The sequence below is a fragment of the Rhipicephalus sanguineus genome, unplaced genomic scaffold (genome assembly GCF_013339695.2).
Source record: "Rhipicephalus sanguineus isolate Rsan-2018 unplaced genomic scaffold, BIME_Rsan_1.4 Seq834, whole genome shotgun sequence".
NCBI classification, from domain to species: Eukaryota; Metazoa; Arthropoda; class Arachnida; order Ixodida; family Ixodidae; genus Rhipicephalus; species Rhipicephalus sanguineus.
In genome coordinates this window covers 4,423-31,550 of record NW_023616095.1, presented here as the reverse complement: position 1 = coordinate 31,550, position 27,128 = coordinate 4,423, and the positions used below count along the sequence as shown (strand labels likewise).

General features: G+C 50.5%; 1 long non-coding RNA gene across 1 annotated transcript; it reads right to left on the bottom strand.

Annotated features, from left to right (window-relative positions):
• Positions 1-1,151: 1,151 nt before the first annotated feature.
• On the bottom strand, positions 1,152-18,462 carry LOC119378423 (uncharacterized). Its single transcript, XR_005180998.2, has 3 exons — positions 18,221-18,462; positions 2,898-2,963; positions 1,152-1,286 (listed from the first exon to the last, which is right to left on the bottom strand). It is a non-coding gene; the product is annotated as an uncharacterized LOC119378423 (long non-coding RNA).
• Between the last annotated feature and the right edge of the window lie 8,666 nt (positions 18,463-27,128).

Sequence of the window (27,128 nt, the reverse complement as noted above, 5' to 3'; positions counted from 1 at the left end):
GTAAAGTAGACGAAAAGATAACTTGCCGCCGGCAGGGACCGAACCTGTTTCTACCAACTGAGCTACGGCAGCGGTCATCCCCCATCCCCCATTGGGTATATCTGTGCATTTAAACCTGGGAGTGTTAGTCAGTGCTGATCGCTATATATGTGCATTTAAACCTGGGAGTGTTAGTCAGTGCTGATCGCATCCAGGTTCAGTCCCTGCCAGCAGCAAGTTATCTTTTCGTCCACTTTACTTTCTTCACATTCACATCATATTTACTGCAGAAAACATCACCTATACGTTCCTTGGCATTATTGTCTGTTAGTTCTCATTAATACTGTTTCTAACAAAGAAAGACGTGCCTTTAAAATTCCCCTTCCTTCCTACCTTTAGAACAGGGAAGCCTTTATTCCACTGAATGGCTTTTTCCGAGGGCATTATTAAAACACACGGTCACTATGTCATACTTCACTCATTCTTAGTGTGACGACTCGAACGGTAGAAGCTCCTTTTGAGTACAAGGCATATCCAGCAAACATGACTGGTTAAGTTAGGAAAGGTTAATAGTTATGTTGCTAGTCCCGGTATGTGTGGTTGCCCAAATTCTTCCCCCCTCCGAAGGCTCTTTCGAACTGTGCGCCAACAGGCCCAACAGCAGGCTCTTCTTTTATATGAGTAAATGGCGTAGTTCTCCAGCTGGAAAACACAACTACCGGACCAGCATCTCCAACAACTTTCCAATGCTCACCAATAAAAGGTCCTGCAACTAAATTTCTTTGCCTGAATCCAATTATGTGTGTGTTTGGTTGTTCAGAAACCAACTTACTTGAAAGATTTTTCTCTATCCGAATGCTTTAAAATTATGAGGCTTTACCATATACACAATTCCACTGTCATGAACCAAACAGAAGATTAAAACTAGAGCTGCGAGAATAGCAAAATTTTGGGTGTGAGGCGAATTTGAACATTAAAGTTTGAGTGCAAATCGAATCGAATTTTTCTCGAATATTTTTTTAAATATTTGGAAGCAACATTACAGAAAAAAAATTACGTTTCTATTGGCTAGGTTTATGGAGCACTGGAGGGGTGCCGCTAAGTGGCGTTCTCTAGTTGTTTTATAGAGAAGGCTGCAACATAGATGATTTTGTACCATCAAAGTGGTGTCCACCCGAGAAAACTGCTGTCGAGGGCTCCTCTTTCCTTCCACGGCTGTGACTGCCTTCTGTGGCAGGCGTTGTTGACACCGGTCTGGCGGGAGAGGCTTTCCGCACACGGCTTTGGCGGACAGCAGATGAGCAAACCTGGCCAAACAATGCCTTCGCGCTAAAACATGGAGCCAAACATGGCCAAAAAGAAAACAATTCCTTTTTCAGGGTAACCCGTAGACCGGGTGGCACTGTGCTGTCCACCACATGAAAATGAAACTGTGCTGCTAGCTGTCACAGATTGACATGGGTGACGTAACATGCAGTATTGCCACGAGCCTGAATGACTGGATATCCCGCAGTTTTTTTAGTGATACTTAGACATTTTATATCGCACGCTGATTTCGTGGTGCCAAGATATTATTAAGAAAGCAAGTTTCAAAAAACGAGTCAACTGAGTACGAAACAAAAACCACGTTCACGGCATTAGCAACAGCCGACCGCCAGTGGCAGACGTAGTGACATTGCCATCACAAAATGACCAAGAAATGCATTTTGAAGCTATTCCGCACGGGCTCACTTCATGCTCAACTATGGTCTGTCAGCGCCAAATTTGTTCCCAGTAAGAGGAAATGGTGATGCACCCCTTTCATTCTGAAAGGTCATATCAAAGGAAAGTTATTTCGCACGATGAGGAAGTCGCGTCTATTCTGCATGCTTAAAACCTGCATCCGCGAGTGGTGCAAAGAAAGGAAGTCTTCAGGAAAAGGTTGTCGACCAGGAAAAGTTTCTACATGCCAAAAATGAAAAGATATCCGGACTTCGATGGAAAGTTTGCAGGCATTATTAAGGAGCTCTGTGTAGACAGAGCTTGTCGAGGTAACAGCTCTTGAAACGGCACGCAATCGAGGCGCATTCAGAAGTGAGCTTAAAGCCAGCAAAACTGTATCACTGAAGGGAAGGAACTAACTGCAGAATAAATTTCACTTTCTGTGAGAGTGCTTTGTGCGTGCCTTTTTTTTTTTCTTCTGATCGTCAACATAGCGGCATGCCAGTTTTAAAAGATCTTGCAACATTATGCACAGAAGCAAGGGTGTTTACGCACATCATTTAAAGCGCTGTGATTTGGTTTTAAGCGAATGAAACCATCATATTTTCTGGAATTTGAATACTTCGAATAGTAAAATTTCAGGGTGGATCGAACAGCAAACACTAATATAAAAATATTCTGAAGTTCACATATTCGCACACCCCTAATTAAAAGTCACAAATGTGTAAGCTAAACGACAGGTTAAAAGTGCCAAGCAGAACAGTAGCCTCCGAACATTCCTAGACACTGCCATTGCACAATGCATAGAGACTGTATTTAAACACACTAGCATACGAACCAACTGATCAGCAGACTAGAGAAATTACAAAAGCTCTGGAGACACAACAGCTGTCGTGTGTTGAGCTACCATCAAAGGATGTTCAATCAGGATCTGTCTTGCAGGGCCATTTTTTGTCTTTCTCGTGTGCTCTCTGCGCATTCAAGAAATCATTTGCTAAATGCCTCCCTCTTCTGTACCTCCTGTTCTCAGACTTTGCACCTACTACTGAAGTTTGCAACTGACTTAATAAGATGCAGCCACTCTGTTTGTTGCAACTGAACTGAGCAAGGAAACACATACATTAGCAATGCATTTTGCATAACGCTGTTTGCACAAGCCCGAGCTGAAAATGAGCTCTAAATGACATCATTTGGCTCAGTTCGGAAGAACAACTCACCTGAATAGAGCGAAGCCAGGGAGAGGGACAAGCCACATTCACGCACTCGGGATAGGTTGGACTCGTCTGTCGTGACAAGTGGATGAGGTTTAATACATTCGCTGTCTCTTCAATTACCACTGTGGGCCTGCATTTGCACCCACATGTTTTTGCAATTGTTAATTTATCATTCAGGCAGCAGTGTGTTTGCCCATGCTCCTTGCTACAGGACAAGGATACCCTACTGAAATCCACAAACAGTACCCTATGTTGCATTTACAGGTGAGTAATTACTGTCCTTAAGTGTCAGTTTTATAAACTGTTTTCAATATGCACGAAGCTGAATAGCTACTTGAACAGTGGCAATTGCTACGAACAATTGCTACGTTGCAAGCAATGTACATACAATGGTTTGGAAGTCAAGAGTAGTAGTACAAGTGAGAAAACATGTGTAGCAAGTCAGAAGGAGCAGCAAGAAAAAATGTACTGCCACTCAGTGCAGAGGTAACACAGTAGGACACTCATATGTCAGAACCCGAACCACAACAACGTTGCTCAACCTATTGAAACCAAGAAAGGTACAGGAGACATTATTTGCAGTCTCTTAACTGTCATGTAGTAATTGTTATAGTATAAATGTAAAGAAATTAAAGTGGGCGAATGAAAATCTACAACCTTCAGATAATGCTAATTCATAGCCAGCTTTGATGCCTTCGATAGCACACGTGGATTTACTAGTCAGCTGCCAGCCACTAAATAACTATCACATGCTACGTGATGCCAGGTGGCAAAAAAGAGTGTGCCACACTCGCCATCATGGCTATGAGTGGTGCTGGCTAACTCTCTCAAGTTTAGAATAACAGAGAGCTGAGCTAGTTGGTTCATTCCAAACACGGACACAAGAAAGAAGTCAAGACACCACAAACACCGGTGTTTGTGGTATCTTTCTTGTGTCTGTGCTTGCGCGCCCAGCCTTTTAGAATGAATCTCCCAAGTTTACATGCACCGAAATGGCCAGAAAAATGGTGGGAAAATGACCACTGCTGTAGTTCAAATGGTAGACCATCCGATGTGTTATCCAACAGCTGTAGGTTCAGTCCTGAGACGAGTGTGGTGTGCGTTCAAAGAGGGTACATTAAGTGCGAATGCACGTCTTAAGCGACCCCGAAAACTCCGCCGGCATCCGCGCTCCTCCTCCTCTCCCCTAGCAACGGCGCGAGGAGCGGAGAGGAGCGTCTGTAGCAACGGCGCAGCGACGTCACGCCCCACGTGACTGCGCGCGCTCCACCCTCCGCTCCGTGGCTGCGCGCGCCCCGCGCCGGCTCCACCCTTTAATCCCTAATCCCCCGTGAGTGTATCGGTTGAGGTGTCCTCACTTGAGAGACAGTTATCGTGCACTCCACACCCAATTTCCATTTCCTTCTTCCTTTTAAGAATCACCTCCCCCCCCCCCGGCTCCGCCGGTCCGCTCTCTCTCGGCGCATGCACTGGACGTTGCCAAAGACCCCGTACTCTCCAGAGTTGATCTCCTCTGCCTCACGGAGAGCTGCAACCGCTCCTCCGCTGACTGCGCTGCCGATGTCGCCCTGAGTGGATACGACCGCGTGACCCGGGCCCTCGCCGAGAGAAGGGCTGGTGGAGTGGACGTCTTCCTAAAGCGCTACCGCCCCTTCAGTGAAGAGCTCAGGCGACAGCAGGACCGGACCCAACTCCTGGTCTTACAGCGCGCCGACCTCGCTCCTGATGCATCGCCTCGAACGTGTCCCACTGACGACCCGTGCTCCTTCGCCCGGAGTGGAAGCCGGGGCGAGTACTGCGGCGTGTGCTTGGTTGGGCACGTCTACGCCAACGTCCTCTCGCATGCCGTGTGTACTTCGCCGCTCAGAGACGAGTCGCCGTACGCCTCCGTCTACACCAGTGCCTACTCCGGCGATGCCGTCCTGGTTGTGACCGTCTACCTAGCCACGAACCTCTCGCGAGATGCCGTCTTGGAGCAGATGGATGCGGCGATGGAGAGTGTCTGTGCGCGCGCGTCCCTCGGTTCCGGTTGTGGTGGTGGGTGACTTTAACATGGACGTTAGAAAGGACAATGACTGGTTGGTTGACCACATGCTGAACAATTACTCGATGACGTGTCTGTCTCTCGAGTTTCCGACTACGATTAACGGTGGCTTCATAGACTTGGCGTTCAGTAGGAACTGTACGGTCCGCGCCGTTTTGCCGGATCCGCTCACCGTCCATTTCTCGGATCACAAAGCGCTGGTACTAACCGTGAGCTACAACGATAACACGAATAGGTGCTGATCTGTAGTGACGTGTGTAGTGTGTGTATGTCAATAATGCATGTTGCTGGGCGAGTCGGTCGTACATCATGAAACAAGGTGCTGCGCGAAGTAAACACGGACAAGGAAGTGAACGAAGACGGGCGCAGACTCGCGACTGAATTTTACTGAACAACAAAACGCACATTTATACGACACAAACCGCAAAATCATCTATGCGCATGCGAGGAACCTGCTTCCATTATCGTACAATGTTATGGAGGTATCACTGACGCAAATGTCTCTTTTTTTCTTGATGAAGAAAGCCTCGGCAAGCTCACGTGCCAATTGGTTCTGACTACGCCTCAAAATTTTTGTTGTTGCCAGCAAAGGCTGGCACGGTTTGCCACAGGCAGCCGACGGGCATGCGCTGCAGTGAATAGGCAAATTAGAACCTTGTCCGTTCTTTATCGAAAGCTGGTGTTCCCTTAGTCGTTCATTTATACACCGGCCCGTTTGGCCGATGTATAATTTCCCGCACGTCAGAGGGATTTCATATACCACCCCCGTCGAGCACCCGACGAACTGAGTGGCGTGGCTTTTAGTGCAAGCTTGCACGCTCCTATTTCCAGAGGCGATGCGGGGGCATAGTGACGCCAGTTTGCATGGGGCAGAAAACACCACCGGCACACCATAACTATTGGCAACATTCTTCAGTTTATGCGACACCCTATGGATATAGGGGACAACTGCCGGTCTCATTTTTTCACGACTTTGACATCCCTGAGTCGCACTAGCCTTGTACCTCTGGAGGAGCTTCTCCGCCACAGCAACCACGACTGCCGTAGGGTAACCAGCATTCATTCACTTCCTTGTCCGTGTTTACTTCGCGCAGCACCTTGTTTCATGTGTGTATGTGTGTGTGTGTGTGACGCACTCGCGAGGTGCATTAATGCATCATACGAAAAGCGTGAAGTGTAAAATAAATAAATAATACTTCATATATAAATGTGTGTGTACAAATGCATCATGACAACAACACTTTAAATCATTAATTACACTTAATCATCATCATCAGTAAAAGTGCTTTGCACTTAAAAACGGCCAGACCTCCGTGGGTCGGCTGGCGCGTGCTCTCTCGCTGCCGTCTCCTTCGCTCGGCTCTGCAGTTTAGTCGCGCGCGCCCCCTCATAGCATCACCCCGTGCTTCGCACTTCCTCATACTCCCCTTCGGGGAAATGCGGGTTTTTTGAAATGTGCACGACACAAAAAGAAAACGTGCATGCGCCGTGTCACATAAATGATGACGACATTGAAGAGCGTCGAGCATGAGAACATGCGGCGCAGTCACTGTGAAAGTGGCTCGATGAGAAAACCATATCTGGGGCCAATCACTTGTCCACGTGGGAGTCCAGCAGTTTCGAATGACAGGTGGACCCGAGGGCCAGAAAAAGCGTGGGCCACAGAAGACCGGGGGGAGTTCCAGGATACGTGGCAAGCAGAAGGTTGTCACCGGACCGGGCGTTGCAGACGGGCAGTCGGGTTGCGGGCCCGAGCCTCCAGCACTTCAATCGGCCGGAGCCTCCTGCCGTTGCGTTCCCGCCCAAGGAGACCATAGCGATGGTGTGCAAACTCCAGCCCAAGGCCTGTGGGCTCCAATGCTGGCAGGCAATGTAGCAGCATTTGGGCTACGGGCCCAAGCTGTCCGTCCAGTTGCCAGGCCAGGTTGCTCCTGGCATCACAGCATGTTGCACAGCAGTCCCTCGTCATAACCAGCCAGCCCTCCCCCACTCCACAAGCTGGAGCTTCTGCATTCTGGTTGCATATGGGTCGGCCAACCCTTCGACATTCTGGTGAGACTCAACATCAACTCTTCCACTGTTCCGCCACTAATCCACATTCAAACTATCATGCTCACCTTAAGTCTCTAATCTTGCGTTGTGCGAATCGAGCGCGCTTTCCCCTTTCGCGCCTCGTTCCCCAGCTAGTGCGTGTATAGCACCGTGCGGCTCGTGTGCCGGGAACCGCCGTTAATTGGCAACATGGCTACCGTGGCTATGCCACCAGGCCTTTTTGCCTGGTGCTAGCCACGCGTCGGTCTTCTCCGCACGGCGCCACGTGTCCGGACATGTCCGGACAATGTTCGCCGCCCACCACGCTAGCCTATGTTACTGTGCTTTGCCTGTCCTCGTTGGCCCCCAGTGACAACCCCCTCTTCCAGAGATCGCTTGTCTGGTGCTGGCTCGCCGCGTCAGATGCTCTCAGGCCTGCACGAGAGGTTGACGCGCTGCTCTGGAAGGCGGCTTCTCGTCCGTGCGCTCGACTGCTGCCCTTTGTGTGATAGCCGTAGCGCCGCTGGCAAGCATACTCGACCTGTCTTGCCGAGTTTCCCTATACGACCTGCAAGCCCTGTGGGGGTGCTGTCGGCCCCTGTGAAGTTGTCTGCGCCTAGTGGCGCACGCGCGCCTCGCGGATAGGCCGTCGGCGGCAGTGGCGCTGGGCTCGCGAGCGTTGGCGTTTGCGCGTGAGCGACGGCCGCGCCACCGGAGAGAGGCGAGCGAGCCCGCCGCGGCCGCCGGGCGGGAAAAAGGAAGTCTCTTGGGATTTGGCGGCTGGCGTGGACGGCGGCTCCCCGCGGTGGGTCCCGCGGGGGGGACGATACCGCGGCTCCTTTCCCTCGGGGCCCCTCGTCGGTGAGTCGTGCGTCCTCGCACGCCGCATTTGCGGTTATTGCTTGTCGTATGTTATGGTGTATTTCATGTGTTACGTTGTTGAGTGTGTGTTATGTTATCCAAGTATTCATTGTCCGCGTGTAATTGTTTAGCGAGTGACTAGCTTGTAATAAGATTCGGCCGGCGAGCTCGCCGAATGTAAAAGCAGTGTGTAATAAACTTGAATGTATTCGTTGAACCGACCGCGTCTGCTGTCTTCCGTGTGCTCTGAGAGCCGGCGATAATAAGAACACACGATCTTAGATCCCACAGCCCATAACTGTCGCACTGTGCTGCATCTTGGGTTAATAAACCCGTGTTTGTTGACAACCTGCCTCGAGTGCCTTTTCTGCGCCGTGTCGGTGAGTGGACAAAACCGGCCATAGCGTCTTTGTTCGCCGTGGCAGCGGAGAACGTCCCGTACCTTCCCGTTCGCCTCGTAGGGTAAGCTTCTTGCAAACCTGTCTCCACAGCGTTTCGTTTGTTGTTGGGAGTTATGAAGCGTGGAAACTTGGGCGAGTTGGTAGGTCATAATTGAATCTTTCTTTTTCCAGCTTTCTGTGCCCTGTATGACTGCACCAAACTGCTGTTACTGGCTTTCAAGTTCCACAGAAATTGCTGTTGTTGTGCTAATGAAATAAACCTTTCAAAGTGCCATACTCAGACTTGTTAAGCTATGAGAAAGTTAAACAACTGGAAACTTTGCATATACGGTCATCGTTCAGCAAACGAACAAAAGTTCTACTTATACAACGAAGCTTTGGTTTTAACAATTTCTTTTGCTTTTTTTCTCTTATACTAAGGTTGAGATGCATGTGTGGCTTAACATCAAATGACCAATTTGTTAAAAGTTGGTGTTCATCTTTTCAGTACCTGTTTTACGAACACGTCCTTGTGATAAAGGGCGTGCAAACACGGACACAAGAGAGAAGTTAGGACACTAGAAACTCCGACTAACAACTAAAAGAAGGCGCACAGCGTCGGAAAAGAGAGGTAGACACGAAAACTTATCTGCGCATGCCCAGGCAAAAGGCGAACATATCAATCAAGCTGGGCCCATCGTCCGAAGCGTTTTCCGACGGCCCGGGCTGGGCTCGGGCTTCAAAGTGCGGGCCTGGGCCGGGCCCGGGCTTGAGGCTGCGGGCCGGGCCGGACTTGGGCCCGCTCATTAAAAGGCCTAAGTTGGGCCTTCGAGTACACGCGAACGTTATGCATTGCGTGGTCTAAGGCATTCTGTGCCAAGATGAAGTGACACGTGCAAAGAGCTAGCTCTTAGAAAGCTTAGCAAAGAAAATAGAAAAACAGTTCAACTTCTATTTTTTTTTCACCAGTGTAGATATATCTATACTGGTGCGCTTATTTTGTGTTGTATGCTCATGAATTCACCTGTATATATATATGTACGCTAGATGACCTGATAGGACAAAATCGTACGATCAAAGTAAATACATGTGCACCAGCGTAAAAATAGCAGCACTAACAATGAGCCAGATCATGGTTGTTCCCACGGAAGGTATAAGCTTTCGTCTTTTATTTGTGGTTGACACATGCGGTACATTTCATTTATATTCCTTGGTATTACGCGCCAAAACCACAATATGATTACGAGGCACGCCGTAGTCGGGACCAGATTAATTACAATCACCTGGAGTTCTCTAACATGCACCTAAAGATAAGTATACGGGTGTTCTTGCATTTTGCCCCTATCAAAATGCGGCCGCCGTGGCTGCGGGAATCTTAACCGCGTCCTACGACTTAAAGGGACTAAAGGCAAATATTCAGTCGACGTGTATTGTTGAAATAGCGGTCCAGAAACCTCGTAGTGCTACTTTTATGCCAAGGAAGTGCTTATTTTGAAATAAAATCACGTTTTAGTGGTCCGCATCGCGTTAGCGCACTTCAAATCACCCGCCTGAAATCAGACTTTCATACGTCAGTGCTGCCGTGTCCAACGTTGCCCGCCTTTACTGCGCGGCCGCCGACACTAGTAGCAGCAGAGCGAAAGGAGCGGGACCCACAGCAGCAACAACGGCCATCGAAGCCACCGAAGCTTGCCGAAATCGCCGCAATGGATGTGGACGAACTTGACAACGAGACATTGGCTCGCGACGCTGGGCTCCAATTCAGCGACTTGAGTGCTAGGTCACTCTAACTTGAGCCCCGATGAACGCGGTATGCTGCTGAGGGCTCGTAGTACCGGCGTCGTTGCATGCGGCATTTTGTCGAACTTTCTGTCAGAGCGACTTTCACGAGCGCGCAAAACACACGCGGCAGTACGCGATCCCGAAACTACCACTGAGACGCGATCGCGTGAGCTAAGCAGGGCGCCGGGCGAAGCGCACTTCGGCGAAAACGGAACCTTTGAACCACGCGCGCCGTTCCCTTTGGCAACACCACAGATGTTCTTTTTTCCATGAATCAAACGGAAACGAACAAACAGCATGTGAAGACGTTTATTAACGGGCACTCAGTGACGGCGCACGGCAGCGACAGTCAAAGCGGGGCCGACTCTCTGCACGAGGGGCGTGCTCTCAGAGAAGAGAACGACCCACTGGAAGGCGCTCGACAGGACGACCCATTACTGAGTAGGAATGCTTCGCTACAATTTCCCCGGCTACGAAAAGGGAGCCGCCTGGCGACCTAGCAACTTGTCACTATGAGCGGGTCATGGTAGGGCTTCAGGCGCGCCACGTTGACAATGTCGCGCCCTCGACGGCGCATGTCCAAAGATGGGTCGGTGGGTTCAATGAGGTAGTTCACCGGGGATGTGCGTTCGACGACACGGTAGGGGCCTTCGTATTTGGGCAGTAGTTTGGAAGAGAGGCCAGGTGCAGTGGTAGGGACCGAGAGCCATACGAGCGCTCCAGGAAGGAACGTGGACGCAGAACTGGTGGTGTCACCGCGAATACTTTTCTGCTGCTCTTGGCTATTCGTAGTAAAGGTCTTGGAGAGCTCGCGACACTCCTCAGCAAGTCTGGCTGTGGCAGAAATAGGCGCACATTCAGATCGATCCGGCTTGTAGGGAAGGATTGTGTCAATGGTGTGCGACGGGTGCCTGCCATACAATAAGAAAAATGGTGAGAAACCAGTAGTGCTCTGAGGAGCGGTATTGTAGGCGTACGTGACGAAGGGCAGAATGACATCCCAATTCGTGTGGTCGGCGGCGACGTACATCGAGAGCATGTCGCCTAGCGTACGGTTGAAGCGTTCGGTGAGGCCATTCGTCTGCGAGTGGTAAGCAGTAGTTTTGCGGTGAACAACGTTGCACTCTTTGAGAATGGCTTCGACGACTTCGGACAAGAAGACACGGCCTCGATCACTGAGCAGCTCCTGGGGTGGACCGTGACGCAGCATGAATCGGTGGAGCAGGAAGGAGGCCACATCGCTCGCTGTAGCCGCAGGGAGGGCAGCAGTTTCAGCGTATCGCGTGAGGTGGTCTACAGCGACGATGGCCCAGCGGTTACCAGCGGACGTCAGGGGAAGTGGCCCATATAAATCGATGCCAACGCGCCCAAACGGTCGGTCAGGGCAAGGTAGAGGTTGCAGACCTGCTGGCGACAGGTGCGTTGAAGTTTTGCGGCGCTGACAATCGATGCAGGAGCGAACGAACTTCTCCACGTAGCGGTACATCCCTCGCCAAAAGTAACGTTGGCGAATGCGGTGGTAGGTTTTCGATACCCCAGGGTGTGCACACTGCGGATCAGAGTGGAACGACTCGCATATGTCATAACGCAGACTGCGGGGTATTACTAGTAGCCACTGGCGGCCGTCGCCGTTGTAATTGCGTCGGTGGAGCAGGTCGTCGCGAACGGCGAAATGGTGGGCTTGACGACGCAAAAAGCGTGTGGATGGTGTGGCCGATGGATCAGTCAGCAAGTCTATCAGTGAGGCAATCCATTGATCCTTGCGCTGCTCGGTAGCGATGGTGTGAATATCGATGGAAGAAACGACAAAGTGAGACGCTGAGTTGTGGGCATTGTCGTCAGGCAAGGGAGAGCGCGACAGGGCGTCGGCGTCAGCATGCTGACGTCCGTTGCGGTACAGCACGCGGATGTCGTAGTCTTGCAGGCGAAGTGCCCAACGGGCAAGACGGCCTGAGGGATCCTTCAATGACGACAACCAGCACAGTGCATGATGGTCGGTCACGACATCAAACGGGCGACCATACAAATAAGGTCGGAACTTTGTAAGGGCCCAAATGATTGCCAGGCATTCTTTCTCCGTGACGGTGTAGTTGGTCTCGGCTTTAGTAAGCGTACGACTTGCATATGCGACAACATATTCCGGGAACCCAGGTTTGCGCTGCGCAAGGACAGCACCGAGGCCAACACCGCTGGCGTCCGTGTGTACCTCTGTAGGGGCCGTAGGGTCGTAGTGGCGTAGAATGGGAGGAGACGTCAACAAACGACGGAGCTTTGCGAAAGCGTCGTCTCACTCTGACGACCACGAATTGAGGGGCCCGTTACTTCCAAGGAGCTTCGTCAGCGGTGATATGATAGTCGCGAAGTTTCGGATGAAGCGCCGAAAGTAGGAGAATAGTCCTACGAAACTGCGCAGTTCTTTGACGGACGTAGGTTTGGGGAACTCTGTCACGGCCCGAAGCTTGGCTGGATCTGGGAGGATGCCGTCCTTGGACACCACGTATCCTAGTATCGTCAGCTGCCGTGCTGCAAATCGGCACTTCTTGAGATTCAGTTGTAGCCCGGCGTCGCTCAAGCGCGTCAAAACCTGCCGGAGGCGTTGAAGGTGTGTTGAGAAGTCCGGGGCGAAAACGACGACGTCGTCGAGGTAGCATAGGCACGTGTGCCATTTCAAGTTGCGCAGAACGGTATCCATCATGCGCTCAAAGGTCGCAGGCGCATTGCACAGCCCAAACGGCATGACGTTGAATTCGTACAAGCCGTCGGGTGTGACAAACGCTGTCTTCGGTCGAGCGTCATCAGCCATGGGGACTTGCCAGTACCCTGAGCGCAAATCGAGCGATGAAAAGAACTCTGCTCCTTGCAGGCTGTCAATGGCATCGTCTATTCGAGGTAGGGGATAGACGTCCTTACGGGTGATCTTATTGAGTCGGCGGTAGTCCACACAGAACCGCACAGAGCCGTCCTTCTTCGCAACGAGAACGACAGGAGACGCCCACGGGCTGTTTGAGGGTCGAATAACATCGCGGCGAAGCATGTCTTCGACTTGCTCGGTAATTACACGACGCTCTGTTGGCGACACGCGATATGGACGTTGCCGCAGTGGTGGTTGGGCGCCAGTGTCGATGCGATGCGTGACAGCAGACGTGCGGCCGAGAGAAGTTTGCGCTACATCGAACGAAGAACGAAATTCTTCCAACAGGCATAGAAGCTGGGAACGCTCGACCGACGTAAGGTGTTCAGCAATCGAGGAACCAAATAAATCAGCGGGTGACGAATCAGATGTGGAAACAGCACTGAGCGAATGGGAGTTGGCGCAGTGCGTGTCACCCGGTGCGTCCATAACTTGTGCGTCTTCAAGGGCTTCAGCTCCGCCGAGACATTCCCCTCGCACCAACCTAACAATGTACGGGGATGGGTTCGTAACAAAAATGTCGGTGTCGCCCTGAATGACTTGCACGGTCGCAAATGGCACCAACAAGCCTTTTCTAGTGAAGACGCGGTCAGATGGAGAGAGGAGTGCAACGGCGTCGGTGAGTCCAGTGCAGCAGACTGACACAGCCGTTGACGAGTTTGCAGGAAGTGTGGTGTCGTCTTTGACGAGTACCTTGGTCGCAGCCGGTGTACTGTCCGCCGGCGCCAAATCTGCGAATGGTGAGAGCTCTATTTCGGCTGGTGCGCAACGAATTACGGCGGCGTGACGGGCGAGAAAATCCCATCCCAGGATGACGTCGTGAGAGCATGAGGAAATTATGATGAATTCGACGGCGTACAGAGCGTCCTGAATCACGACACGGGCTGTGCACACCGCTGTCGGGTGAATACTGTGAGCGCTGGCTGTACGGAGGGAGAGCCCGGAAAGTGGCGTCGTCACCTTTCGTAGTAGTCGGCTAAATTTAGCGTCCATAACGGAAACGGCAGCTCCAGTATCTACAAGGGCCGATGTGCGCACACCATCTACAAACACGTCTACTACGTTTGATGGGCTTTGCTGAGGGCTTTGGCTGTTCGATAGCGTCGCAGCCCTTGCCTCTTGGACTGCGACGACTAGTTTTCCTGGTCTCGTGCGACCGGACGAGGCCGCATCGGTGACAGTGAGCGGCGTCGTGGGGACGGTGAACGACGGGTAGATGGACATGGGCGTGACGTCGGTGACATAGGCGGCAGCGGGTCCACGTGGCAGGACGCGAGGGACGGGGCGGCTGCTGATATGACGACTGCATGGTGGGCTGCAGTCGGGGCGTAGGGATGATGTCGGCGTACGCAGCCGGCACACTCGCTTCGAAGGCCTGAGGCCTGGTGACGGCTCCAGCGTATGTTAGCGGGGGCACCACAGGGAGCGCTGGGGGCGGCCTGGCTGCAACTTGGGCGTAACTGAGCGGTGCAGACGCAGGAGGGGGCTGGTGGTATTCCGGCATAACCTCCGCGATTTCCTGCTCAATAGCCCGGCGTAGGGGAGGCAGCAGTGTGGTCGACGACTGTACAACATCCTGCGGGTGAGAGAAGGCCAGTAAGGAGAACTGGCGGGCAATTTCCTCCCGGACGAATGACTTGATTTCGGCGAGTAAGACGGAGTGGTCCGACACGGCCGACAAGCCAGCGAGATCGGCGTCGCGGGATGGAGGTCGACGCGTCATCAGCCGCTGCCGGCGTAGCTCCTCGTAACTTTGGCACAGCGTGATGACCTCTGCCACAGTGCGAGGGCTTTTGGCGAGTAGCATGGTGAAGGCATCGTCGTCGATGCCTTTCATGATGTTCCGGATCTTGTCGGCTTCAGACATGGTTGCGTTGGTTTTCTTGCACAAGTCGAGCACGTCTTCAATGTAGCTCGTGAAAGACTCGCCGGACTGCTGGGCTCGTTCACGTAACCGTTGTTCGGCTTGCAGCTTGCGAACGGCAGGGCGGCCAAAGACGTCGATGATGGCGGTCTTGAAAGCGGACCACGTAGCGAAATCGGATGCGTGGTTGTTATACCATAGACTTGCCACACCCGCGAGGTAGAAAACGAGGTTGCTCAGTTTGCCTGCCTCGTCCCATTTATTAGGGACGCTCACACGCTCGTAGATCGCGAGCCAGTCCTCGACGTCGGTGCCATCCGCGCCGGTGAAGATAGGAGGGTCGCGGATGCGGGGGACACCCGGACATGGCGTCGGTGCAAGAGGAGGCGTTTGCTGGGCGGCGTCTTGAGTCATGGTAGCAGGCACGGTACGGGATCGAAGCTCCAAGGGCATCGAATGCGGACCGCAGTTGTTTAAAGGGCACAGCACCTCCACCAAATTGTCAAGACGTTTATTAACGGGCACTCAGTGACGGCGCACGGCAGCGACAGTCAAAGCGGGGCCGACTCTCTGCACGAGGGGCGTGCTCTCAGAGAAGAGAACGACCCACTGGAAGGCGCTCGACAGGACGACCCATTACTGAGTAGGAATGCTTCGCTACAAGCATTTTATTACGTCTTTTGATGAGCGGAAGGTTCTTTTTTTATTGCTGCTAGTTTGATTACTAGTGATTTATTGTAGGCAGACTCTCATACGTCATCGGGATCACTTCGAAAATGTTCCACTCGTGGCGCTCATCATATACATTTAGCTTAATTTCTCGGTAAGTGGGGCACTGCTGTTGATAATATTGCCGTTTTAGAAGTTGTCATACATTGAGCTTTCACTCTGACATAAATTGTTATTTGCCTTTAGTGTCCCTTTAACAGCCAAACAGCTTAACCGCTGGGCTACCACTGCGGGCAAAGCAACATTTTGATGCATGTACACATCGTATTTTCCGTCCGATCGCCCGCTACAAAGCGCAAGGCATCATTGATAATCATCAACAACTAATATCCTCTAGCGGGCCCGGGCTGGGCCTGGTCATGAACACACGCGCAGTGGATAAGTTTAGTAATGAACGCCCGGGCCGGATCCGGGTTTGGAACCACAGGCCCGGGCCGGGCTCGGGGTGGGTTCGGTCATGTACGCCCGGGCCCGGGCTGGGCTCGGGCTTCATAAAGCAGGCCCAGGCCGGGCCTGGGCTTTATAAAGCGGGCCCGGGCCGAAAAATTAGGCCCGTGCAGTGCTCTAATTGGGCATGCGCAGATAAGTTTTCTGTCTGCCTTTCTTTTCCGCTGCTGTGCGCCTTCTCTCAGTTGTTAGTCGGCGTTTCTGGTGTCCCGACTTCGCTCTGGTGTCCGTGTTTGCACGCCCGGCCTCTTTAACACGAATACCTACTAACTAGCTCGGTTCTCCGTCATTCTAAAAGTCATTGTGCCTCAAAATGCACATTATCATGTGGCAGTAGGTGAGCATGGCCATAGCATCCTTTGTGGTATCCCATACACAAGCGTGAAACAAGTTTTATGGCGATTTTGCCCCTTGTGGATTTGGAGCCTAGATGTGCGAGGAAGCTGACACATACTGCTTAGAACACTACACTCTCACCACTACCGTTCAGCGGTACCAAAGCTATGAGTTGTAAGCAAGCCACATGCTTGTACAGGAAAACATAGTTTCAGGTACAACTACCTTATAATTGGCAGGGTTGAGACATTTGCACTTGTTTGGCATGTGCTAAGTCACATCAATACACGATACGTTGATTTGTCTTTCCATTTACACTGTATGCTTTTAATTGTTGTATCAGTAACGGGCGGTAACTGTGGTAACAAATCAACATGACAGCGCCCACTTCGTGACAGCAGTAAATAAATGGTGAAATCAGCGACTGCTTTGTGCCATCGCACGCTGAGGACAAAGAATCAAATATGTTATGTTGTTATTAGAGAAATCATCTGTTCGTTTCACAACACCTGCTAAACCTAACATGGCGAGAATTCAATGATTTTGTTTTGGACATAGCGCAATATAGTCACAAGCACATTGTAAAAGACAGGGCGTGCAAACACGGACACCGCCCTTTCAGAATGTACTTGCATGTGTCCTCATTCAATTTGCGCCGGAAAGTTCCGTCAGTTACGGACACCGTGTCTGCATGCCCTGTCTTTTAGAATAAATACTTATTAACTGGCTCAGCTCCCTGTTATTCTAAACACGAGTACATTGTGGTCGAAGTGTCAGGAAATAAAGCTAAAGCAAATACAAGCATCAGTTTGGAACTTGAGGGCCACACAGCGCGCGGCGATGACTTGATACAATTCAAGGCGGAGGGCACCAGCTACGCCGTCTGCTCGTTTTACTGGCCCAACACATGTGGTAGACACCAGAAGAGCTTTGAGCAGACAGCAAGGCGTGGATGAATACATAGTGAGAAATTTTTGCCCCTCCTATTGGCTAAGGGGCCCTGTAGTCTCCAGAGTGCTGAAGGGAACTTCTAAGATGGGGTATAGCTTCCAAACTGTGAAATTGTTTCGCTCATCTTACGTATCCGTGTTGAGACTTTTTTTGTGCCGAACATTCTGGTCACCTCTACACAGGGTCCAGCAAAATCTTCACACATATTTCTTGGTCTCAGTGGATTTTTCGGTTCATCGTAATAAGCTACTGAATGTAACACTCAAATCAATCTACACGCAGCCCCACAAGAGTACTGTTTTCCAATTCTAGACCTTGCATGACCAAGCAGTAAAATGAAACCTCACTGCAAGAAATATATGTAATAAGAAGCACTACTCCTTCGACAGACGAGAACTTTCGTAAGCATGCAGTTTGTTGCCTGGTTGGTCTCTACTTGCCATTCGCCAACAGAACCTTACAAAGATTGTGGGGTCTGTATATGAGCCGTTCTCGGAACACACGGAGACAGTTCACGCGGTCGTGCAACAGCACGTGTTCATTTATTAAACACTTCTTCTTACATACGACGAGCTCACCTGCCGCATCTAATACCCCAACTAGTACCATGCTAAACAACCTTATACAATGCCAATACACAGAAAACATAACACAAGACAACATAAGACATACAATGCACCACGAATGCGGCGTCGCCGATGTACGACTCACCACGAGGGGCCCACGGGACATGAGCAGCGGTAAAAAGAGGTGTTTAATAAATGAACACGTGTTGTTGCACGACCGCGTGTGCTCCGAGAGCGGCTCATATACAGACCCCACAGGGTCTGCCCACGTGCTACCAGGCTGATGAGGCAAAGCCAGAATGTTCGCTGCAACTAGGCACAGATGCGTGAGTAGCCAAGCAAATTGCCCTCTTTGCACCAGAATAATGGCCTCTATTTTTGGTACCATCGCATGATAAATGAAAATCACTGGCTCAGTGCTTACCTGACAACTCGTACTCATCGATGTCATCATCATTGTCACTGATGTCCACTGGCAGCAAAAAAAGAAAGACATCAAGACACGTCAGTGGTCGGCAGCATGAGACCTCCTCTCCCACCACCCTGGTCTAGCAGTTCAGTTCATACTTGGCACAACTGGCTCAATGCTCATAAAAAAATCTGCTTACAAGAGGGGTCGCAACTGACATTTTTGAGCTTTTGTAGTATAAACAAACCTGACGTTTCACTACCGTGAGGCTATTTTGACAGTTTTCAGAGATACAATTTTTTGTACTTAATGAGAGCAGCATTTTGGGTAAGTTGGTAATTCATAACTTCAGTATGACAGCGCAATGAAAAAACGCGGACAACAGAGAAGACACACCCAGTGCAGTTCTCTTGTACTTTGTGAGGAAAAAATAAACCAACTTAAACTTCAAACATAATTAACATGTGGCATTCAGAATTTCTGCTTTCCTATAAAAAAGAAGGCAGAAATGTAAAATCTGGGATGCATTGTGAATAAAATTTAGTACCAGGAATAAGCCAAACTAACATAATGTGGAAACAATGGCCTCTAAATATTCCAATGTTCTAAATAAAGCACGGGAAAAAGAACTGAAAACCATTCAATGTATCTTATTTGTTCTCAGCATGTGGCTCCTGAAACCAACCTGGATCGAGCCTATTCTGTAGGAAAGACTCCTTTGTGCCCACATTTACCCACTCTTACAATTACTGCAATTCCTGTCTATTTCCCAAGTTCTGAATGCTCTCGTTTGTACAGCACTTTATCACTGGCACCGCTTGAAATACGAGAGTGTACAACGGATGCTTTGTCCATTTCTTGCAGTTGCCTTAAAGGGTAGGACGTTATTCGCAATTCACTGCTTGCCCAGCTCAGGTTGCACTACTCTAAGAGGGACTTTCTACCACTATTCAAGCACCTCTTCCTATTTGCACAGGGTGGCAGAGTGTATAAAAAAAGTAGCACAAAAAGCAGGCATTACAGTTATTTTAGGGGCGAAGCACCTTAAGGTCTCAGCGTGCATCGTGCATCATCGTCTGTTGTCGGGACGGTCCATTTGCTTGAGCGCAAGAGAGGGCGCCACTGCCTCAGCGCTCGCTGCGTGGCAAGAGAGAGCGAACAGCACGCGTTGGCTATGGAAACGCTCTTTCTGCGACGAACACTGAACTACCAGAACGTGCCCTCGCCCGTAAGAGACAACGCTGACGCTGGCAGCGTCTGCTATCGAGTTCCTTAATTTAAAAAAAAAACTGCATGCGCTGCACAGCCATTCACTAGCCACCCCATAGGCACTGGACCTTGACCTGCAATGTAGTGCTGGTGGGAGATCTCTTGTGCGTAGTTGAACAATAAAGATACACAGCGTGCACGTTACCTAAAAGCGGACTGCGGGCCTCTGTGTCTAATCTTTCTTCTGTCTCTCATTGCTGGTTAGCAGTGATTTTGCTGTGGGAAACACTGGCGCACACTGCATGCTTTGCCCCTCTACAGGTTTCATGTTAGTGGAGCTGAAACACCTTTCCCTACATGATTCGCCCCTCCTCAATTTTTTTTCAGCAAAGAATAAGTTCTCTGGTACGCGCAAACAGGTGAACAGAGAAGACACGGGGCCTCGCGTGTGCGAAAAGAAACATGCAAAAAAAAAACATGGTTGATCCCTCCGTCATAGAAATTGGAATAACATGAAAGTAAAGCGTGCCCTTAAAGAAGTAACTGAATGTTTACTGTATATTCATATAAGAGAGTTTGCACAATGTATATTGATGTCTGGCAGCTACAGCACCGTTTAACGTGGATATACCCACTTTGATGATTGGTGGAACATCTCCATCCCGACGACTAACGTCCATGCTAAGTGATTAAAGAAACCCTTGTCGTAGATGTTGTAGTTAACGGTGAAAGCGTAATCAGAGAACGAGGTGTGATAGCCAGAAGAGCGTCGCATATTGGACGCAGAACTTGGTCGCCATCCCGCGGCATGTTAAAATGTGATTGAACACCACGGCCGGACTAGAGGGAAACGCAAAGCGCGTCGTGCCGCCCCGGTAGCCCGGCCGCGATTTTTCTCGCGGCGAGCGCGTGAGCGGGGAACGCGGTGTTACAGCCAGGGGGGACAGGCGCACGTCGCAGAGCTATTTTAGATGCGAAGCAGCTCTTTTGACTAGCCTGTGTAAAGGGCGAGACAGATGGTACGATTTTCCATGCGATTTTCCACGCCGCAGCTGCGCGGTGACGTCACGCTCCCCTCGCAGTGCGCGCTGACGTCTCTCTCCCTCGCCTGCCGCGCGCTCGCCGTAGCGCCCACAGCTGTCGCCTCGTCCGTTCGTCCGTCCGTCCGTTTGCCGAAGACGCTCCTGCTCCGAGTGCGTTGCCGTGCGCGTCGGCGACGTCGCGATCCTCGCGCTGTACCTCGCTCCCAACCTGCCGAAGGACCAGGTTCAGCGCTGTCTGGAGGAGACGCTGACTGATTGCGGCGAGGCGTGTCGACGCGCGCCTCTTATAGTCGCGGGAGACTTCAACGTTGACGTCAGCGGAGGAGGAGTAGGAGAATGGCTCGTCGATTACATGCGTGACGTGCACTCGCTGAAGTGCGTGTCGGCGGAACGGAAACTACACACCACGATAAGGGGAACGTGCATCGATCTGGTCTTTGCCAACTTCGACGTCGAATGTCTGCAGGAACCTCTCAGCGTGCACTTCACCGATCACAAGGCCGTGGTAGTCAAGGCGAAACGCGCGCCAGGTCAGGACCAGCGCCCGTGTCCACTCTGAAGAAACGACAAGACCTACGCCAACCATCGCTTCAAACGAATCTTCCAGCGCTCACCGCAGCACCCGCGTTAGCGCCGTTCAACCCATGACGCCACCCGTGCGCAACGCTACTGCTTCGCATCCCATCAGGGTTCCCTTTGGGAAGATGGTGTTAATTTTTTATTGCGATAGCAATTATATGGACAGTCTCGGCTGAATTTTGCCGTCGCCGTCGCCGTCATGCACCGTATATGTATAAGTATGTATATATATATAAAAGCCCCAAAGAAAAATAATTCAGAAAAATGCTCCCGAAGCGCGGAATCGAACTAGGGACCTCTTGCTCCGCAGCGAGTGGCGCTAGCCACTACGCCACGAAACGCAGATCCTCCACGTAGGTAACGGCGAGCGTTATATACACACCATTTACCGCTGGAGGACTCAGAGACGGCTGCGCTTATAAGCGTTTCTTCATTACCAGCGAGATGGCGTTAGGAGAACGACGGGCGCATTTAAAAGTCGTCGGCGAGCTCGCTCGCTTCTTCTTATTGCGCAGGGAGAACCTTGCCCTTCCGCTGTCTGCTCGCGTGGTTTTCTGGTGGTGAGGGGAAGAGGGTTGTTTCAAGCTTTCACCGTGGTATCCGCGCTCATGTTACGGAGCGTACGGAAGTCACTCGATCTCAAGAGACGCCGCTAAACGAACAAACAGACGATGAGCGCGAACTATCAAGTGTCACAGCTCGACACTTCAAGCACGCTAGTTTTCTTCGCTGCTTCGGCCGCCTTTGCAACAGGAGCGCCGTTCAAACTGAGAGTATCCATTGGCGAGCCTCACTTCGTATAGCATTAGTTTCCTGCTATCGCATTCATTGCTTCGCCCTTGCGGTGAAACTGTGACTTTTTTGGTTTGGATTAGCGTGATGATATGAGCGAGGCCGACGCTTTTACGACACTATAATATATATAGCGAAGCAAGTGGCGTCTTTTCATGGTGCCCGACTGCATAAAATTGTAGGGTACATAATATTTTAGTACGCAAAAGTGCTCGCTCCTGATGGCAGCGCCACTGCAAACTCGGCGGCGCTAAGAAATCGCTAGAGTGGCGCACTAGCTTTTTAGAAGGTTGTCCGAGCGCCATCTTGTTTGTCCTCGTCTGGGTTGTTTACTTGATCGGTGCACGGTGCGTGGTCGACCGCGCTTGAGTCAGTTCGTACGGTGGTTCTGGATGCTTCAGTATGCCGACCTGCTTGGCCAATGGCACCAACCGCCGGTACAACAGCAGAAAAAAGAGGTTTTCACTACAGCGGGTAAAATCTGTAGCTTCCCGGAGGACACCCTAGAGGCGCTGCTGCAGCTGCTAGGAGAGGAGGCAGAGGCGAAGGGACGAAGTTGGCGCTACTTTATATTTTGAGGGACTTTACGACGCTAGGGCTAAGGTCGCCACCTCGCGGCAAATATAAACGTTGCCTCGCGGTGTGTTAATTCATTCACAAACTTGAACCGCGGCCGGACTACAGTGGCGGCACGCGCGCACTTCCTTACGGCCTGCGCACCCAAGGAGGGAACAATAGGGCAAATTCTTCACAGCTCGTTGCAGCGTTCGCCGAGTGGGGGCGCTTCGTACCAACTCTCTACTCTCCCAACCCTCCTCTTTCTCAGGGTGTGTTCCAATACTCACCGTAGACGGCTAAATAGAAAGCTAAGTGGACAGCGGCCATCTTAAGTCCCATTCCAATTCTCACGTAGCCGGCAAAATAGACAGCTTCGAGAAAGACAAAAACGATGCAGGCTACTTTGCTGTCCAAACAAGATGGCGGCTCAGCGCAATGCTCGCGTAGCTCGGATCTCGCCGGTATGGTCGTCTGTACACCAGTAGGCGCTTTTGCAGGCGCTCAATGTAAGCTACGTTAATTTTTTCATAGGTTTGAACACGAAAGAGGCTAAAGAAAGAACATTTACGTTTGTTTTTCTTAGCTTTCTCTTCTCGACGCGAGGTGGCATCACGTCGCGTAGCCGTCTTCTAGACGCGTTCCATTTGTCGGACAACATGACCTCGATGCTGTCTTCTAAGCTGTCAGCGTAGACCGTCTACGATGCTGTCCAGAATTGAAACACAGCCTCAGTCGACGCCTCGCCTCTGGCCGAGTGAACCGACCACGCTTGCCGCACGTGTTTTGGACCTGCCGTGGAATATCACCGATACCAATGAATACATTCGCTGCTATATTTCACCAAGTAAGTATACGTGTTGTGCGCTTCAGTTGCATAATTTTCTCAATCAATTTCTGATTGCGTCGTTATAATATTTTCAGGGTGCATCGGGTTAAACTGGTACACGTGGACTGGCCGGCATCGAAATGGTGTACTGCTGCGTGCCCTTTTGCCGCTCGCGCCCTGGGTCGCCTCAGGCAACGGCGCTCTCACAGAAGAGACCTTTCAAGCGTTGCTATTCACCACGCAATCCACTGTGGAAACTACACGTTTCTTGCTTCAAGAAGGCGTCCGTTACGTGCTGACTAAGAAACTAAATAGCGATCCGATTGAGGCACTGTTTGGGCGAATTCGACAAATCTGTGGCGGCAATGACCAATTGGACGCCAGAGCCGTTGCGGCTGTCCTTGATCGGATTCTGAAGGCTAAGTCATTATGCCCAAAAGAAACCGAAACGCCCGATGTTGATGCTGAGCAAGTGGTAGCCACACTGTCTGAAAAGTTTCACGACGAGCTGGAAGACCTAACGCAATGTCATGCCCCTACACCAAGGTCGGTGACTTACTGGGGTTTGTCATATGTTGGCGGCTACATTGCCAAGTTAATAAGATTTTGGTTGCGGATCCTGTGAAATCCTAGTCACAACACGCAACAAAGACAATCCTTTGTACGTACTGTTGCAAGACCAAGACAAGAGCGGGCTATGCTATCCAAGGCCAGAGTTTCTTGCTCTTTTGAACAATTTAATTAATTTGTTTGACCGCGTGGCAACGCATCTGCCAAGAACGAATACGCTGGAAGTTCTTCAGCTACTCGTCGAGCGTCGGCTCGAACGCGCGCCAGTACTAAAATGTCCAGAGTATGTTGACGACAGCCACGCAAAACGATCCGCAGCTCTAATTGCCGAAAAATTCATGAGAATACTTCTCATCAACCACACGAAGAAAATCACCGACTCACAAGAGAAGCCCTCCAATTATGCACACAAACCGTCTAGAAAATTAATCAAATTGTGACCAAATGAACTTTCCTTTCTCGACGAGAAAGCAAAGTCCTTCTGCGAGTTGCTTGTTTACGTAGTAATGCCTATTCTGTGTTTTTTTTTACCTTCGTACTGAAATTTGCTAAAGTGAATGTTTGAAGTGCAGCATGTATTATTCAATAAAAACTATTCGAAACAATAAATTCGCATATTTTTTCTTCGTGTGCCTCGCGTTAGAATGTTTCTTTCAAATGTTTATCATTCGGCGCTTCACGAATATAATGTTACGCTTCTGGACCCTATTAGGCAGGAAATTCAGAAGGGGGAAGGAATCTCCTATGTTTGAAGACGCCCATGTAAATTAGCACGGAGAGGTACCACCTGTAGCCAGGGCAGGGTTAGAGGCAGTCATGGGCACGTTACCAGTAAAAAGTAAGTGTTACAGTTACAGTTACCCAAGCCAAAAAAGTAACTGTTACAGTTACAGTTACAGAGTTTCCATAAGTAACCTGTTACAGTTACAGTTACTCTGAAAAAGTAACGTCGTTGCTTTTCCGTTACTGTACAAAATATGTAATAGATCACAAACCTAATGATAGGATTTATTTAATGAAAACATACGAAGGCATGCGCGGGTAGTCAAAATTGCACGTGGTAAAACCCTAGACGAAGGAAACCGAAAAGACAGCCCAACACCAGCCTTCTTCTGTACGCCTCATTTTGTTGCATCAATTTATTTGTTCATGCATCGTTGGTGAAATGAGACTTTATCTGCAAATAATAATAATAAACATCCTTGGACACTAGAAGTGGAAAGCGTAGTTGATGCACTGGAAAGACAGCATTATCCTAGGACGTTTATTAGCGATACCCAGAAGCGCATGCGAAGAGAAACGGGGAGTGCGTCATGAGTGAAGACAACATCCATTGTGTCTATTTCCTATGTTTCAAGGTGTATCAGACCCTGTTCGGAGGGCTCTGCATCCGCTGGGAGCAAAGCTCTCCTAGGAACATGTGTTCGTGAAAATCTGCAAGCGCGATGCGGGGATTGCGACGCGAATTAACAACGGCGAAACAAGCAGGAAAGGGTCGACAAACGGGATATTGCTAAAGCAACTCATGCAACGCGTTATAAGACACTGCTGGACAACTGGACCTAGCTTTGACCTAAACAATGGGATGACTCTGGCTCGCGAACGAAGTTGGGGGACGATAGAAATCTGCGAGTCGGAGTTGACCTTTTACAATGAGTTCTAAAGAGGTTTCAAAAAATGATTCGCTAGTTCACCGTATTTCTTGCTTTCAACAGTTTTGTGCTTTGCTGCTTTTTTAGCCGCCTAGCTGTCAAACACGATTAGCTTGGAGCCTCGGACGAAGAGACTTTAAACTTGGCGTCTTAATGATTCACCGGTGCACCAAGAGCAGAGCTAGCAGCTCAAGTGACCACAAGGTTATGTATATATATATATATATATATATATATATATATATATATATATATATATGTTAAAATAAGGCGTTTAGGAGTAGCACTGGTTTATAAAACAGAGGAACAGTTAGGACAAGTTACGTGCTAATGGCAGAACCAGCCTAAGCGCCGAGACAACCAAACGTCTTCTTCTTTTCCACCTGAGTGGTACCCTCTGCCTTTCCGAGTAGCACTCATCTTCTTCACTACATTTTCTTCCCCTCCGGAAAAGAGCCATCCTGGCGACTTAGGGGCAGGAGACGACAGAGGGGTCGTAATACGGTTTCAGGCGGTCTATGTGAACAGTCTCACGTCCACGGCGTCGTTGATCAGAGGACTGCGCAAGCGGCTCCACGACGTAATTCACAGGTGATGTTTGTTTGACTACACGGTAAGGGCCGTAATACTTGGAGAGAAGTTTCGTTGACAGACCAGGGCTGGTTGATGGGATCCAAAGCCACACAAGTTGATCAGGGGCATAAGAGGCCGGAGGCGTCGAGCTGTCGCGATGGTGTTTCTGGCGTTGCTGGTCAGCAGTAGTGAGGGAGCGGGCAAGCTGGCGACACTCTTCCGCGTATTTAGCAGCTTGTGACACCGTCGTCGACTCAGCCACATCAGGGCGGTAAGGGAGGATGGTGTCTAGCGTGCAGGAGGGCTCGCGTCCGTAGAGGAGGAAGTATGGAGAGAATCCAGTGGTTGTCTGTACTGCAGTATTATGCGCGTACGTCACAAAAGTGAGAACACGGTCCCAGTTGGAGTGGTCGGAAGCGACGTACATTGACAGCATATCCCCTAATGTTCGGTTGAATCGTTCTGTCATGCCGTTTGTTTGAGGGTGGTACGCGGTGGTGGTCCGATGAATGACATGGCATTCCTTTAGAAGTGATTCGACTGCGTCCGACAAAAACACGCGTCCTCGGTCGCTGAGCAGCTCACGCGGTGCACCATGACGTAGAATGATGCGATGCAATAGGAAAGAACCGACGTCACTTGCCGATGCAGATGGCAACGGTGAAGTTTCTGCATACCGCGTAAGGTGATCAATGGCGACGATTATCCAGCGATTTCCAGCAGGTGTGATTGGAAGAGGTCCGTAGAGGTCTATACCAACACGGTCGAATGGTCTGGCAGGACAAGGCAAGGGCTGTAGTGGAGCTGAGAACGGGAAGCTGGATTCTTCCGGCGCTGGCAAGCAATACAGGAACGGACGTAGCGGCGAACGAAGCGATACATTCCGCGCCAGTAGAAGCGTTGGGATAGGCGGGTGTAAGTTTTTAACACCCCCGCATGCGCGCAATGTGGGTCGGCGTGAAAGGAGGCGCATATGTCCGAGCGGAGATGTTTGGGAATAACCAGGAGCCATCGGCGTCCTTCAGGGAGATAATTTCGTCGGTATAGCAAACCATCCCGGATAACGAAGTGCTGTATTTGACGGCGCATACCTCTAGGGATGGGTTGCGAGGGAGGTCGAC